At 47.5% G+C, this 15,194-nt stretch overlaps 1 pseudogene; it reads right to left on the bottom strand.

Moving 5' to 3' along the window:
• The window catches only part of LOC132341417 (transmembrane protein 161B-like), a 124,106-nt pseudogene extending 115,530 nt beyond the window's left edge, over positions 1-8,576 (bottom strand).
• Between the last annotated feature and the right edge of the window lie 6,618 nt (positions 8,577-15,194).

The following is a 15,194-nucleotide window of genomic DNA, read 5'->3' as shown; positions in this document are numbered from 1 at the left end:
GAAAGAATTTCCTACCAAGGTCATTGACATAGAAACCAAGAAAGAGAGAAGGATAAATAAGAGAAACCTGCAAATGCCTATTCCAATAAGCACTTTGTTTGTCTTTCCTGACCAATAAGTGAAGTGTAAACTTAAGAATTTTTTAAGAATGTATAAAAAGCATGCATGCTATAACAGAACTGGTTTTGAAGCCTTCTGAAAATGGAGTGTTGCTTTGTATTGTCTCAACCATGACTGTGTCAACTATGACAATGAACTGGCCCAAAGGTGAGAGTTTTGGATTATCATCTGAAGAGGAAGAGGAGCAGGTTACACATGCTGAGGAGGCCCCACCATATAACCAGCTACCAGAAATTGAGAGGCGATATGCTCTCTTCACTGACATATCCTGCCATATTGTAGGGACCAATCGAAAACAGAAAGCAGCTTATATGGAGCCCTACGCAGTGAGCTGTGGAAGCTACCTAGGAACAAGGTGAATTGAATCAGATTGCAGAGTTGAAAGCTATCCAGCTGTCTTTGGACATTCCTGAGTGAGAGAAGTGGTCAACAATCTACCTCTACATTGACTCATGGATGGTAGTAAACGCTCTGTGGGGGTAGAAAGATGGAAAAAGGCCAGCTGTCAGTGTAAGGGTTAACCAATTTGGGTTGCTGAAGAGTGGCAAGACATCACTGCTGGGGTAGAGAAGCTGGCTGTGAAAATTCATCATGTAGATGCACATGTCCCCAGAGTTGGGCTACTGAGGAGCACTGCAACAACGAACAGGTGGATAAAGCTGCTAAAATCAAAGTATCACAGGTAGATCTGGACTGGCAACATAAGGGAGAGTTATTTCAGGCTTGGTGGGCCCACGATGCCTCAAGTCATCAGGGAAGAGATGTGACATACCAATGGGCTCAAGACTGAGGGGTGGACGTAACCATGGACACTATATCTGAGTGTCGTGGTTTGAGGGGAAATGAAGTTTATTTGGGATGGTGTGGTCACGCCAATCGGTGTTCAGATTTGAATATTGGCACCTGGTTTGTCCACTGAGGGCATGGATATGCCTCTGAGAACACAGGGGGTTAAAAGCTGTGAACTCCCAGGGGAAGTCCCTTTTGGGTTCCGGTCTTGGACGAGAGCAGACCTCCCCCTGCTCGGCTCCGAGCTGGGCAAGAGGGAGGGGAGCCATGCGGTCGGAGGGAGGTAGGCCAGGCCTGGGCCGAAGGGTGGAGAAGCACTGCACTGCGAGGCTTCGGGCAGCCATCCCCCATTTCCCCCCCGGAGGGAGAGAGAGAGAGAGAGAGCAGACTGTGCTTGTGATAGCGCGGCTGGAGTGAAGGAGAAGGGGGGGGTGCCCAGCAGGGCAGCCAGCCATGGGAGTTCATGAACCAAACCGGCAGAGCCTGGGACTTTTAACCCTTCTTGGGATGATGGAAACCTTGTAAATGCTGATTCCTCCTGGCGTTGGTGAGATTGAGAGAAGTTGAGAAGAATCCTAGGTGGGAGGAGATGATGGAGTGGCCTTTGGCTGGACTTTTCTTGGATAGCTATGGACAGAACCCTTGAGTTCCTGTGACACAGAGACTGCATTCTAGGGGGGAGGCAATGGCTCAGAGCCAGGAGAGTGCGGTGACATGAAAGTGTGTGAACAGAGATGACGGGTGAGGAGGGTGGTGGTGGTGCCCTCTGTCTTCAAAGAAGAAGAAGAGGAAGATGATCTCTGTTCAAGAGACCCCTCGGCCCCAGGGGGTGAAATTTGGGGGGGACAGGTGTCCCAAAAGGAGAGGGACTGTGCTCTTTTTTGGAACTGGACAAAGCATCCTTAAAGGGAAAAACCCTAGAAGCAGCTCTGGTCCATGTGCAGTGGTGAGAGCACTGGACATGGAAGGAAGAGGTCACGATGGCAAAATGTTCTCCGGGCGGTGCCACGTGTGACATGGAAACACGAGAAGTTTCGACTGTTTCCTGGGTGAAGTCTGTGGTGCAAGAGGGACTCCTCTCTTCTCGAAGAATTGAGAATTGATTATCTAAAGGGTGGTAACAGAATTAGGAAATTTGGTGGGGGGAGGAGGAGGAAATTTGGAAGGTTTTCATCCTGTGTTCTGTGTGTTTTTCCTTGTAGTTTTAGGTTAATAAAGTTTTTTCTTTCAATCTTAAGTTAGAGCCTGCTCTGCTCTGTCTCTGATCACATCTCACAGTAGATACCAGGAAAAGAGGTATTCTCATGGAAGCACTGGCATTGTGCCAGGCTCAAACCATGACACTGAGTTAATCCATAATTGTGAAAGGTGTGCTGCGATCAAGCAGGCCAAGTGAGTAAAGCCCTTATGGCACGGGGGGTGGTGGTCTAAGTATGGGGAGGCCTGGCAGATCAATTACATCACATTCCCACAAACCTGCCAAGGCAAGCATTACATGCTTACAATGGTAGAAGCAACCACTGGATGGCTGGAGATGTACTCTGTGTCTCATGCCAATGCCTGGAACACCATATTGGGCCTTAAAAAACAATTCCTGTGTTGACATGGCACCCCTGAGAGAATTGAGTCAGACAATGGGACTCATTTCAAAAATAGCCTTATAAACACCTGGGCTAGAGAACACAGTATTGCTATCAGGCACCAGCTGCTGGGAAAGTTGAATGGTGCAATGGACTGTTAAAGACCATACCAAAGGCAATGGGTGATGGTACCTTCAAGCAGTGGGATCTGCATTTAGCAAAGGCTACATGGCTAGTCAACACCAGAGATTCCACTAACTGAGCTGGCCCTGCCCAATCCGAACATCTGCATACAGCAGACAAAGCCCCCAAGGTGCATATGAGAGGTATGTTAGAAAAGACATTTGTATTAATCCCACCTCAAGCAAAGGCAGACCCATCTGTGAGATTGTTTTTGCTCAAGGACCTGGTTACACTTGGTGGGTAATGCAGAGGGGTGGGGACATCTTGTGACCTCAGGGGGATCTGAGTTTGGGTGAGAACAGCCTGTAATATTGAAATGCATATGCAACACTGGTTTCTGAATGTCACTTCCACTGAAAGTTGTAACTACCATGGACAATGACAATGGACTGCTCCAGTTATATCAGTCATGGACCCAATGAAGTCAGTCCCATATCCTGGGGGATGGTCAATGGCTATTGAAATAATTGCATTTGTATATAGCTATATGTATATATGCATGTATGTGTACAGTTGAAAGATATTAATTTGGGCATTAATCAGATGATATGGAATAAGAGGTGGATAATGTCCCAGGGGCTGCCTGCACTTATTAAGTTGGAGCACAGAAGCAGGGCCCTCTGTTTTGTCTGGTGGCTTTTGCTCAAGGGAGAAGCTCCACTTCATCAGAGGTTGTCTCAGGAGGGATTTTCTGGGCTTGCAACAGAAGCAACCTAGAAAAAACTGCATTTCATAATCGAACTGTTTTGGAGTGAATTTTACAAAGCCTGCAGGCAGTGTGAAGCTTGAGCCAGTCCTGGGGCTGGTCCACCCCACATCAGTGCCAAGAGAACGTTTCTTTTCCCCCAATGCACCAGCGGCTCTGAAGACAGCAGCACCAACACCAGCAGAGTACAGCAGGTGGCAGGAGGAAGTGGCACGCAGTGATGCTGACTTCACACACACTGGTGTAGCAGGGCATCTTACCCCCACAAGAGCTTATCTGATGTTTATTAATCTGTCAGATAACTCAAACAGGAGAAGCTGTCTTGAAGTGAATAATTTTGGCTCCATGGGGTTAACAGTGGTCTGGCATCTCCCAACTGCCAATAAACATCTCAATGCTGAAGCAAGATCTGACAAGATAAGCTGGCTTTCTGACTGACAGACACCTCAATTTACAACTATAAAAGTGACACGACACCAAACTTTCACAAAACAGAAATCTTCTATACATTTTCCTGGAAATGTATGGAGTTTCTCCCATGAGTAGGGAGGCCTGCTTCCCAGTTATTCCCCAGGGGGTTAAGTGAAGGAATCTGTGTACGTTATTGTCATTTCAGTGGTAAGATACATTCAACTCCTAATTTATACTATTTCTTTGCTAGCTTTATTATAGGTACCAAGATGTTGTGCACTATTTTATGTTATGCTGTAATCTACTAGTATTTCTTTAGTTTTATACTGTGTAGTAAGTAATTCTGATTAAGATCTTTCATCTGTTCTTTTGTCTGTTTAATAAATAATTTTTTAATAAATAGATCTGATTTGCCATCATTAGAATTTGTGGGCCAGAGTGATTCCTTTAATTTAAACTGTTGCCAAGTTTTGAGGCTAAAGTGGGGCTTCTCTGAAGCTTCCACTTGTCCCATGACAGCCAGCAATTCTTCATCTGCCACTAGAACTGCTCCATAAGATCCTACCTTCCCAGGAGGATTTCTTCTGGTCTGCCATCTTTTCCCTTTGTCTTGGACAATGTGGTTGCCTGTGAAGGCTGCCATCTTGGGACAGAGGGGTATTCTGCCAATTTGGGTTTCTCTTTGTTCCCATGGAGTTAGTGAGACTTAGCAATTTTGTACCTTGTGATTATTTACTGTTATTTTTTGCCTGTTGCAGTTTCGCTTGTTAGTAAACTGCTATTTTTTCACTTATATCTACTCATATTTAGTTTCTCCTTGTTGGTGGAAAGAGATTGGTTAATACTATATGTCACCGCAGGCCCCTAGCCGGGTAATAATTAGCATTGACTCCATGCTTCTCAGAAGGCTGATCAATCGCTTTATTATACTATACTTATTAAGAAACCCATCGCTCTTACAGACAGTCATGATACAGGTGGACCCAATTGGTCCTTGAATCTAAACACCAAAACCATTGGCTAATTAAGAAACTACCATTTGGTAAACAAATCACCATAACACATTCCACATGTTCACAACAACAGGTGCAGCAAGTGAAGGTAAGAATTGTTTCTCATTCTGTTCTCTGATCTTCTCACAGCCTTTCCCAGGACAATGCCTGGGAAAGTTGTGTGCCGCTCTCTGTAGCCAGAGAGCTGCTGCCACAACTATAAGGGGACACAACTCATTCCAGAGTGCCTACATCTTAAATTGTCTTAAACCAAGACACTAATACATAATTGTGTTACCATATTCAAACACAATGCAGCAACTTTTTCATATCTTACCTGCCACTACAGAGAAGCCAAAAAGCAAAAGAATAGTGAGTTATGATCTTCTGTATGACAGTAGCCATTACCATAGTAATCACCAGCTGTACACCTATCACACCCTGCAGAGAAATAAGTGAATAACAAGTCAACATGTTTAAAAAAAGGCACTGAAGTACTTTTTTTTTTTTAATATTTTAAAAACACTTTCATATAGTAGGGATAACATTTTTGTCTCTTTTTAAACTGCAGGGGATGAAAAGCAATACTGCATCAGTTTTCAAGAAATCCCCCAGAACATGCTGTAATAATCCAAAAAGAAAAGGCATTGTCAAACCACAAAAATAGTAATGTATGTAGTATTTGACAGCTCAAATACAAGATCTTCATTTAACTGATGTTAGGCCACATTACAGCATGACATTTCACGAGACATTATACCTTAAAATTACATCACTGATCACAATCTTGCTTTTGGTGGGGTCTTAAATTCTGACATGATTTAACAACTGAAACTGCAGAAACCTACTAAAAATTAACAATAATTTATAAAATTTGCATTTATGACTCAAAATTCATCTTACTATTTATATGCAACATTTTCATGCTTAAAACATGACAAGAAATAAAAAACAAACAACAGAAAGCAAACCCCCAAATGTAGACATACAAGTGAAATTTACCAATATATGCAAGTTAAAAACCACCAAAGATAAAACAAAGAACGTCACTTTTTCAAACTGATATGTGTTTCAAAACATTCTCTCATTAAAAGAAGCATATGCACATTTTCAATCAGCACACAAAATACCACATTTCAGTAGTGGTATAAGAATGCTTATATGCATATTTATTCCTAAATATTCAACCTTTGAATACTGCTAGTTAATAATATTTTAATGACAGAATATATCCTATTGAAATGCCTTTATCTTGACTCCCATGTTTTTAATCTTATTTTCTCCCCCTATCTTGCTGAGGAGGGGGAGTGATAGGGTCACTTGGTCAACCCACCATAATCCCCTACAAAGGGAAAGGAAGAAGGCAGAACAAGAGACTACCACAATTTAACAATGAACATTTGGGTGTGCTTAAAAGAAAAAAGCAGCTTACTGGCTGTGGAAAGGCAGCCAAGTAGCCATTGAGAACTACAAGAACATTGCTAGGGCATGCAGTCAGGAAGGCTGTGGCTCAGCTAGAACTGAAACTGGCCAGCAACGTCAAGAACAAGACAGTGTTCTTCAGATACATGAGCAGTAAGCAGAATCACAGGGAAGATATAGGCCCATTGCTAAACAGGGCAGGGAAACTAGTCAGCAATAATGCTGACAAGGTAGAAGTTCTTAATACCTTCTTTGCCTGTCTTGACTAGCATAGCTGGACCCTAGATCACAGGATCAAGTAGCTATGATGCATGTGTCAACCCACCAGTAATGAAGGGCTGGTCTGTGGCCTCTTTCAAGGGCTCAACCCACATAAATCTATGGGCCCAGACAGAATCCACACCAGGGTGTTAAAAGAGAAGTGGCTGACATTGTTGCAAGGCCACTGTCTATAATCTTTGAAAAGCCGTGGAGATGAGGGGATGTCCCTAATGACTGGAAGAGGGCAAATGTCATACCCATCTACAAGGGCACAAAAGAAGACCCAGGAAACTACAGGCCCATTTGTCTTACTTCCATCCCTAGGAGAGTAATTGAATTAGTCCTCCTAGAAACTATCACAAACTAAATAAAGCAAGCAATTGGGAAGAGCCAGCACAGATTTACCAACGGCAAATCACGACAGACTAATCAGATAACCTGCAACAAAATAACATCTGTTTACATGGGGAGATCGGCAGATGTTGTTTACCTGGTGTCATAGTGGATGACTCATAATGATGAGTCACAGCTAAGATATTGTGTGTGGGGGGGGGAGTTTGCTTTAGCATGCGTGTTCCTAAAGGCTGCCCAGGCAGTCCCTTCCCCCCCACGGTTCAGGAGATATCGCACAAGAGGTGTAGTCTGTGCCCAAGACCTTGCAGAGGGTGGGTCCTGCCTGCCTTCCTTCTGCCAGGGATTCAGTAGAGTTGGTCATATGGCTGCTGTGGGAGCCTTTGTGTATTCTGCTCTGGGATTTTGCTACTCTGCAATTTGGCACTACAAGCGAATCTGCCTGCTTTTCCCCTGCCTCGCTGCCATTCGAGAATCCCGAGCCGTCACATGGGGTATCACCTGGAACCAGGGCAGTCCCTGCCAGATCTCTTTCTGCATGGTGGCTCAGCACCATGGTCGAGCCCTGCATACTTTCTCCAGCTTGCTCCTGCTGTCGTTGGCAGTGCTGAGACCAGCCGCCACTTGCATTGGTGCTCTGGGGAGTCACTCCCTTCCTCCAATTCATTGGAGCCCCCGTTGTCCCCCGGAAGGCTCCGAGCTTGCATCGGAGTTCCCCCTGTCGGCCGCAAGTAAGCTACTGCTACTGCACCTTCTCCGCCTTGCCTGAGCCACCAGTGGCCCCTGCTGGTTGTGGTCATAACTACATTAAAGGGAAAACCGTGCTTAGTGGGTGGGAAACTTCTTTTATTGTGTTGTTGTTTGTTCTGTCTCATTATATATATTTTTTTTCTATTAAAGAACTATTATTCCTTTTAATATCTTCTTTTTGCCTGGAAGCCCTGTAATTTCAAGGTTAGAATAACTTGGAGGGAAGGGTCATCTTTCGATTCCAGGAAGGTTCCCACCTTCCTTGGCAGACATTTGTCTTTTAAACCAAGACAGCTGGACTTCAGCAAATCATTCAACACTGTTTCCCACAGTCTTCTGGAAAAACTGGCAAGATACAGACTGGATGAGAGGTCAGCAAGATGGGTAGGAAAATGGCTAACAGATCACACTCAGAGTGTGGTGATCAATGGTTTTTACATATGACAAGTCACTGAGGCTGCTGAAGGGGAAGACAGGTCAAGCCAATTTGCAGAAGTGAAAGCCATCCAACTAGCCCTAGGGATTGCTGAATGAGAAAAGTGGCATGTACTGTATACTGACTCCTGGATGATGGCTAATGCCCTATGGGGGTGGCTGCAGCAATGGAAGAAGACCAATTGGCAATGCAGGGGTAAACCCATCTGGGCTGCTGCATTGTAGGAGGACATTGCTGCATGGGTAGAAAACATGGCTCTGAAAGTACGTCATGTAGATGCTCATGTGCCCAAAATTCATGCCACTGAAGACCATCAGAACAATGAACTGGTCGATAAGGCTGCTAAGATTGGAATAGCTCAGGTAGACCTAGACAGGGAGTGAAAGGGTGTTTTGCGCAGATAATCAAAACTCCACAACTTTTGTGAAAGTTGTAAAGCCGGTATGTTTATTACAGTGCTGGACTGCATGTGGAAATCGTTCCCCTAAAATGACGTGTACCTCTGGGAACTTCAGGTCCCTTTTTATCTCCCTCTCAAATGCATATGCATACAATTTCACAATAGGTTCATACATACTCGTTCCACTGATTTCATGTGACACTTGCCACTAATTCTTCAGAAGGAACTCCTGGGTCAGGTTGCCCTGCTCTGTCTGCTTCTCTCTTCCTCCCTTATCTGTTGTCCTTCGGCTGAAGCAGTCTTTCTAAGCACAGGCTCTTCGAGAGAACAGGCAGTCAGACTAAACAGCAAGCTACAGACTTAACTCAAAGATGTACATTTCACCTAAATCAAAATGCATTTCTACTCTGCCTCAAGGGTGAGCTAGTTATAGCCTAATGGGCCTATGAAACATCAGAGCATCTGTCCTGGTTTAGGGCAAATTTTGGGAGGAAACCTCCAAAGGAGTCTCTTCTACACAACAGATTTTAGTGGATCTTCCCCCACCAGTTCGGGAGAAAAAATCTCCTTCAAGAAAAGTGGAAAACACTGTTTATTTAACAAGCAAAGTACTCACAAACATGAGAAAATGAATAATATTAAACAATAAAACCTCTCGTTCGGAAGAGATGGCAAATTCAGAAAGTTCCTCTGTGGTTCAGAGAGAGTCCTTCTGTGGGGTGTGGCTTGGCTCACTCAGTCTCTTTCAGTCCCTCTGGGGCTCAGACCCAGCATCCAGGCCACAGAGCAGCTTGGGGGAAGGGGGGGCCCAGGCGACTGTCCTGATGTTCTGGACCAGAGAGAAGCTGAACAGTTCAAAAAAAAAGATCAGTTCTAGAAAAGCCTTTCTTGCCATAGCTAACAAGGAAAAACAGAAAAAAGCAAGGAAAACTCCCCCTTTCCCTCTCTGAAACGGAGAGTTCGGAGAGCACTGCCACAAGCTCTGAGAAAGCTGAACTCTTATCTCTATGTTTTGAATACAGCACTAAAAAATTCCACTGCTCCCCCCTTATCTCTGTCTCTCTGGGCCTAGCTTAAAGCTACAAGACCCATTTCTGAGCAAAAAGACAGACGATGGGGATACCAGCATCATAAAGTCACCCCAAGACAGCATCTAAGAAGGGATGCAAAATACAGGTGGGCTTGTGATCAGGGGTGGACCTTACCATGGGAGGCTATCACACAGGTTATTCACGAATGTGAAATGTGCTGCAGTCAAGCAAGCTACATGAATAAAATCTTGGAATAGAGGGCAGTAGCTGTGTTTCTGAAATGGCGAGGCCTGGCAAACTGACTACATTGGACCACTGCTACAAACACACCAAGGCAAGAGCTACATACTCACTGTGGTAGAGGCAACAACTGTCTGGCTGGAAACACACACAGTAAACTGTGCTACTGCTTGAAACACCATCTCAGGCCTTGAAAGACACATTTTATGGCAACATGGTACCCCAGAGAGAATTAAATCAGACAATGGGGCTCATTTTAGAAATAATCTCATAAATTCTTGAGCAAAGAAATATGGCATTGAGTGGATATATCACATCCCTTACAACCCACAAGCCTCTGGGAAAATTGAGAGATATAATGGACTGCTGAACACTATGATAAGAGTGTCCCATTACTATGGGACATGGAAGCACTGGGATGCAAATTTAGCAGAAGCCACTTGGCTGGTAAATACTAGGGGATCTGCTAACCGCCTTGGTCCTGCCCAAGCAAAACCCCTACACAGTGTGGGAGGAGATAAGGTCCCTGCACTACAGATAGGGAAGTGGCTGGGGAAGTTGGTGTGGATTTCTTCTCCCGTGGGAAAAGGCAAACCCATTTGTGGGACTGTCTTTGCCCAAAGACCTGGGTGTACTTGGTGGGTAATGCAGAAGGATGAGGAGACCTGGTGTGTGCCTCAAGGAGATTTAACTTTGGGGGAAAAATAATCTGTGGTGTAAGTTGTAGGTTGCAGGAAGTAAAGTAGCAGGAATTAGATGAACTAATGAAGAATTAATTTTGCGAGGAGCAAGGAGAATGCGACAATGACCCAAGCTGGGCCAGTGCCCAACAATCAAGTATGCTCCTTCTCCTGTCCTGATCACCCATCCTTATGGAATGGAGCCCAAGTCATGGACCTGGAAGGCTGGAGGAAGCCCATGAAATGGGAAAAATAATATCTGTCTGTGAAAGGACAGGGGGATAGTAGTTAATGAAAATGTATGTTTGGTACAGAGACAGTTTAAGGATGTAGTTTAAGTTGAATGTGTGGGTAAGAAGGGATTCCAGTAATGAGAAATAAATACAATGGAGCAGTTGAATGTCGCCCTGTTCTTCTAAGTTCTTCTAAGCCTTCTGATGTTTACATTCTTGTAACGAACTTTCTCATGCAGTTTTATGTAAATAATTATTGTTTTACATTCTTTTCTGGAGGAGGAGAAATTTGATGGACTGTTGGTATGTCCAGTGTCATTGGAGAGGTGGCACTGTCATCCTCCAAACCATTGTCACTTTTGAAAATCTATAAATGTTAGAGTCAGAAATTAAACTTTCCTTCTTTTTACCTTGGAGGTTCCGGTGTCTGCGTCATTTATTTCGTGTCCTATAGCGACATCTGGTGACTGCCGTGGGTGAGGTCGTATAGTTTACCTCCCCTCCCTGCTTTGGCGCGGTGACTGTGAGCCGTTTGGCACTTTGCCTGCAGCTCTTGTGGTAGTGGCAACCCCTGTGGTTTCCATGGAGGACTCCTTGGTTTTGGACCTCTGGAAGGGTCTCATGGAGTGGAAACGGGCTTCTGTTTCCTGGAGCGATTTTGAAAGATTATTTCTGTGGGCCAGAGAGCAAGGGTTTTTTTCAGACCCTGCGGAGGTGTTCTCCAGGGAGGCGTGGTCTCTCGTAGGAGACCACCTCATGGAAGCTCTCTTTGATGACTGTAGTATAGGTGTGGTATCGTTGCTGGTGCAATGGAAAAAGTTTGACGCAGTTTGGCGGGGGTTTGGATTTTATAGCTCTCGGAGTTCCCAGGGGGACCCTTCCGTCTCGGACGAGGATGAGGGGGAATTCGAATTTCAGCAGAACCCTCCCCTCCCCCCTGAGACGGTGAGCTGGGAGGCAGTTCCGTCTCGGATGGTGACGTTTGTTCCCCCGGGGTGGATTGGGCTCTCAGCCTGCTGGTTCCGAGTGGCCAGTGAGTGGGTGGAGCCCCGTGGGCTTCTGGGGGCCCTGTGGAGTTGGCTAAGCCCACCCCGCCCCTCCCCGCGCTGCGGAGGCGGCGATGCAGGGGGAATCGCCCTCCCCTTGTGCATTCCCGGTGCTTCGGGGGCTGTGAGGAGCCCCTGACTCAGCCTCCGCCTCAGCTTGAGTCTGATTCTGTGACAACACTTTGTCCGCATTGTGGCGTTTCCACGAGATACCCTCTGAGCGTATCGGGAGTGGGTTTGTCCGCTTCAGCGTCGCTCTCTTACTCGGGGGGGGGGGGGGGGGGGCGGCATCGACTTCGTTTGAGTCTGCGCAGTCTGCCAGGCATGCACAGGCGGTGGAAGTTGCCGGAGGCAGGGCGTTGGTCTGTGTTCTGTCAGGCCCCGCCACGGTGGGCGGGCAGCCCGCCCCGCTTCCCTCTGCTGGGGTGGTGTCCACTGTGGGGTTTTGCATCACAGGCGGGACCTTGATTGGGGTGGTCCCAGATGCCCTCCTGCTGCCCCGTGTGGCCGGGGCGCGGGCCGGTGATGTGGCTCCGTGAGTCGCGTCTCTGTCTGCCCCTCACCCCTCCCCCACACCAGGGGAGGGGGGCCCCGCGCAGGTCGCAGTCCGATCCACACCGGGTTTGTGAGCCCTACCAGGACCTGCATCCGCTGCAGCGTCCTCTGCCTGTGCTGTAGCGGACAGCACTGCTGGGCTGCTGGTGGGCACGGATTCTGCTGGGGCTGGTTCGGCCCCACCGCCTCTGCCTCCCGCAGATGCCGGGGCTGCGGCGCGAGAGGACGCTGAGGTGTTCACTTTTAGCGCAAATGGTGACGTGGCCAGAGGGAGACCTGAGGTTTCCCGGGGCCGTGGACACTCCGCCTGTGTCAGGTGACCGTGGGTCTGAGGGAACATAGGCAATTCTGGCAAGAAGTCAAAGCTGAGGTCGAGGAAATGGTTGATTGTGCCTTCCTGCAGCATCTCCTGGATTGCAGAGAAGGCTCCTCTGGCCCTGCTGACGCTGCAGGGGACGTGATGTTGGGTGGTGTTGAGCTGCCTCCCAGTCAGGTATCTGCCTCTGTCTCTGTGGGGCCCACAGGACAGGACTTGGCAGGTGCTGCAACCTTACCAGGGGGGTTGCCAGGCTTTCCCTGTGCTTAGGGGTGTTACTCATAACACCTATCAACTGTATTGTTTAAGGCTGTGAAGGAACTCTGTGATATGGTTGTACAATATGGTCTGGGGTCTGTTGAAGTCATGCAGCTGCTTCAAGTGCTTGCTGCTGATTTGCTGATACCTTATGACATCCGTGCTACGGCATGTATTCTTTTTCTGCCTGTGGAATTAGACATTTTTGAGTCTAAATGGACTCAGTTGGCAGCCAGGGCAGTGGAGCGGAATGCTACACTGGATACCCAGGATCCCAGGCGTGTGATTGGCACTGATGTGCTGTTGGGCACAGGTAATTATGCTGGTCCTAATGCGCAGGTTGGCTTCGATCCCCTTGTGCTTGACCAGTGTCAGACAATAGGCATGGCAGCATTGGTTCAGACCATAGAACTGGCTGCTCCAAAGCAGTTGGTTGCGACCATTATCTAGGGGGCTGATGAGTCTTTCCTACGATTTGCAGGGAGGCTGACTGCCTCTGTGGAGAAGCAGGTGGCAGATCCTGAGACAAGGAAGCTTGTAATTACAAACCTTGCGAGATGTAACTGCAATGATGATTCTAGGAGAATCATAGATGCTCTTCCTGGTGATCCTTCTATCTCCCAGATGGCGAAGGCCTGTGCAAAGATAGGCACCTCAGGTCATAAGATGGTTGCCTTGGCTACTGCTGTGCAGCCGGTCTGGGCAGTGCTGCAGGGCAGGCAGTGACAGCAGGGGAATGCTCAGGCCAGCAAGAAAGAGGGAAAGAAAGCACAGAAGGTCAAAACTCCCTTGTTTATGTGTGGTCGGTGTGGAAGGCAGAACCATATGACAAATGTCTGTAAGGCGACTGTTCATGTTAATGGCCAGGCTTTGCCGGGCTCGGGAAATGAAAAGCAGAGCGCAAGGGGAGATGCGCCCAGACACAAGCTTCCCTCCAGGCCCTGGAGCCAATGGAGGTCTGCTTAGCCAGCTTGCAGCCAGCACCCATGGCTCAGCAGCTGTTGATGTCTGCACAGCAGCAACAGTTGTCTTAGAATCTTGCAAAATACACAAGGTTCCCCTGGATGCCTTTGGTCCCTTGGGTGAGGGCATGAGTGCTCTCCTTATGGGGAGATCTAGTGCCACCCTTCAGGGCATCATTGTGCACCTGGGACTCATTGATGCAGATTTCATGGGACAGATTTGTGCCATGGTCTCCACACCCACCCTCCCGTCACTATCCCGAAAGGGACGTGGATTGCTCAACTTGTGCCTTTTAAGTCTTCTGTTCGTAGGACAGTTGACCAGTCACATGGAGACGGTGACTTTGGATCCACTGGGCCACCTCAAGTTCACTGGACCGCTGTCCTGACCAAAGAATGTCCCGAGATGCTGTGTACCCTGTCCATCCCTGGTGCGGCGCTGCTGGAGATTTACCTCTGCGGGCTTCTTGACAGCAGCCCAGACGTCACAGTTCTCTCCCTTGCCTCCTGGCCCCCAGAGTGGCCCCTGAATCCAGTGGAGACGCCTGCCACGGGACTGGGAAGAACGGCACAATGCTACTTGAGCCAGCGGCCCGTGCTGGTCGCAAACCCAGAGGGACAGATGGCCTTGATTTGGCCTCATGTTACTTCAACTCCTGCTAACCTCTGGGGAAGGGATGTTCTGTCTGCGTGGGGGGTGCGCATCGGGACGGATTTTTGATTGGGGCCACTGCGATGAAGGGCACAGAGTATCCTATGCCTCCTATACGGTGGCTGGTGGACAAACCCATCTGGGAGAAGCAGTGGCCCCTCCCTCAAGACAAATTAGTCGCCCTTCAAAACCTGGTGCAGGAGCAGTTGGACCAGGGTCATCTGGAGCCTTCTACCAGTCCCTGGAACACTCCTGTCTTCTGCATCAAGAAAAAATCTGGGAAATGGAGGTTGTTAAAGACCTCTGAAAGGTCAATGCCATGATGGAAAGCATGGGAACATTGCAGATGGGCATGCCGTTGCCTACCATGCTTCCCGCAGACTGGCCAGTCCTCATTGTGGATTTGAAGGATTGTTTTTTTTACAATTCCTTTGCATCCCGATGACAGACCAAAATTTGCCTTCTCAGTGCCAGCAATTAACAATGCTGAGCGATATCAATGGAGGACTTTGCCCCAAGGCATGCAAAATTCTCCAGCCATATGCCAATGGTATGTGGCCCGTGCCTTGTCTGGAGCTCGCGAGCAGTTTCCTGATGCCCGTCTGTATCATTATATGGACGACATTTTGGTGGCTGCGTCCACCCAGGATAAGCTACTGAGGATACAGCCTCCGTTGCTCAATGTTTTGCATGCTCACGGGCTGTAGGCAGCTCCAGAAAAGGTTCAACAATAACCTCCTAGGAAGTATTTGGGGGTCAAATTTCTGGAACGGACAATCGGACATTAGGAGGTGCAATTTGTGCATTCGGTGAAGACACT

Source organism: Haemorhous mexicanus, chromosome W (assembly GCF_027477595.1).
Source record: "Haemorhous mexicanus isolate bHaeMex1 chromosome W, bHaeMex1.pri, whole genome shotgun sequence".
In the NCBI taxonomy this organism is placed as follows: Eukaryota; Metazoa; Chordata; class Aves; order Passeriformes; family Fringillidae; genus Haemorhous; species Haemorhous mexicanus.
The sequence above is the reverse complement of the archived record's forward strand: the minus strand, read 5'-3'. Positions and strand labels throughout refer to the sequence as shown.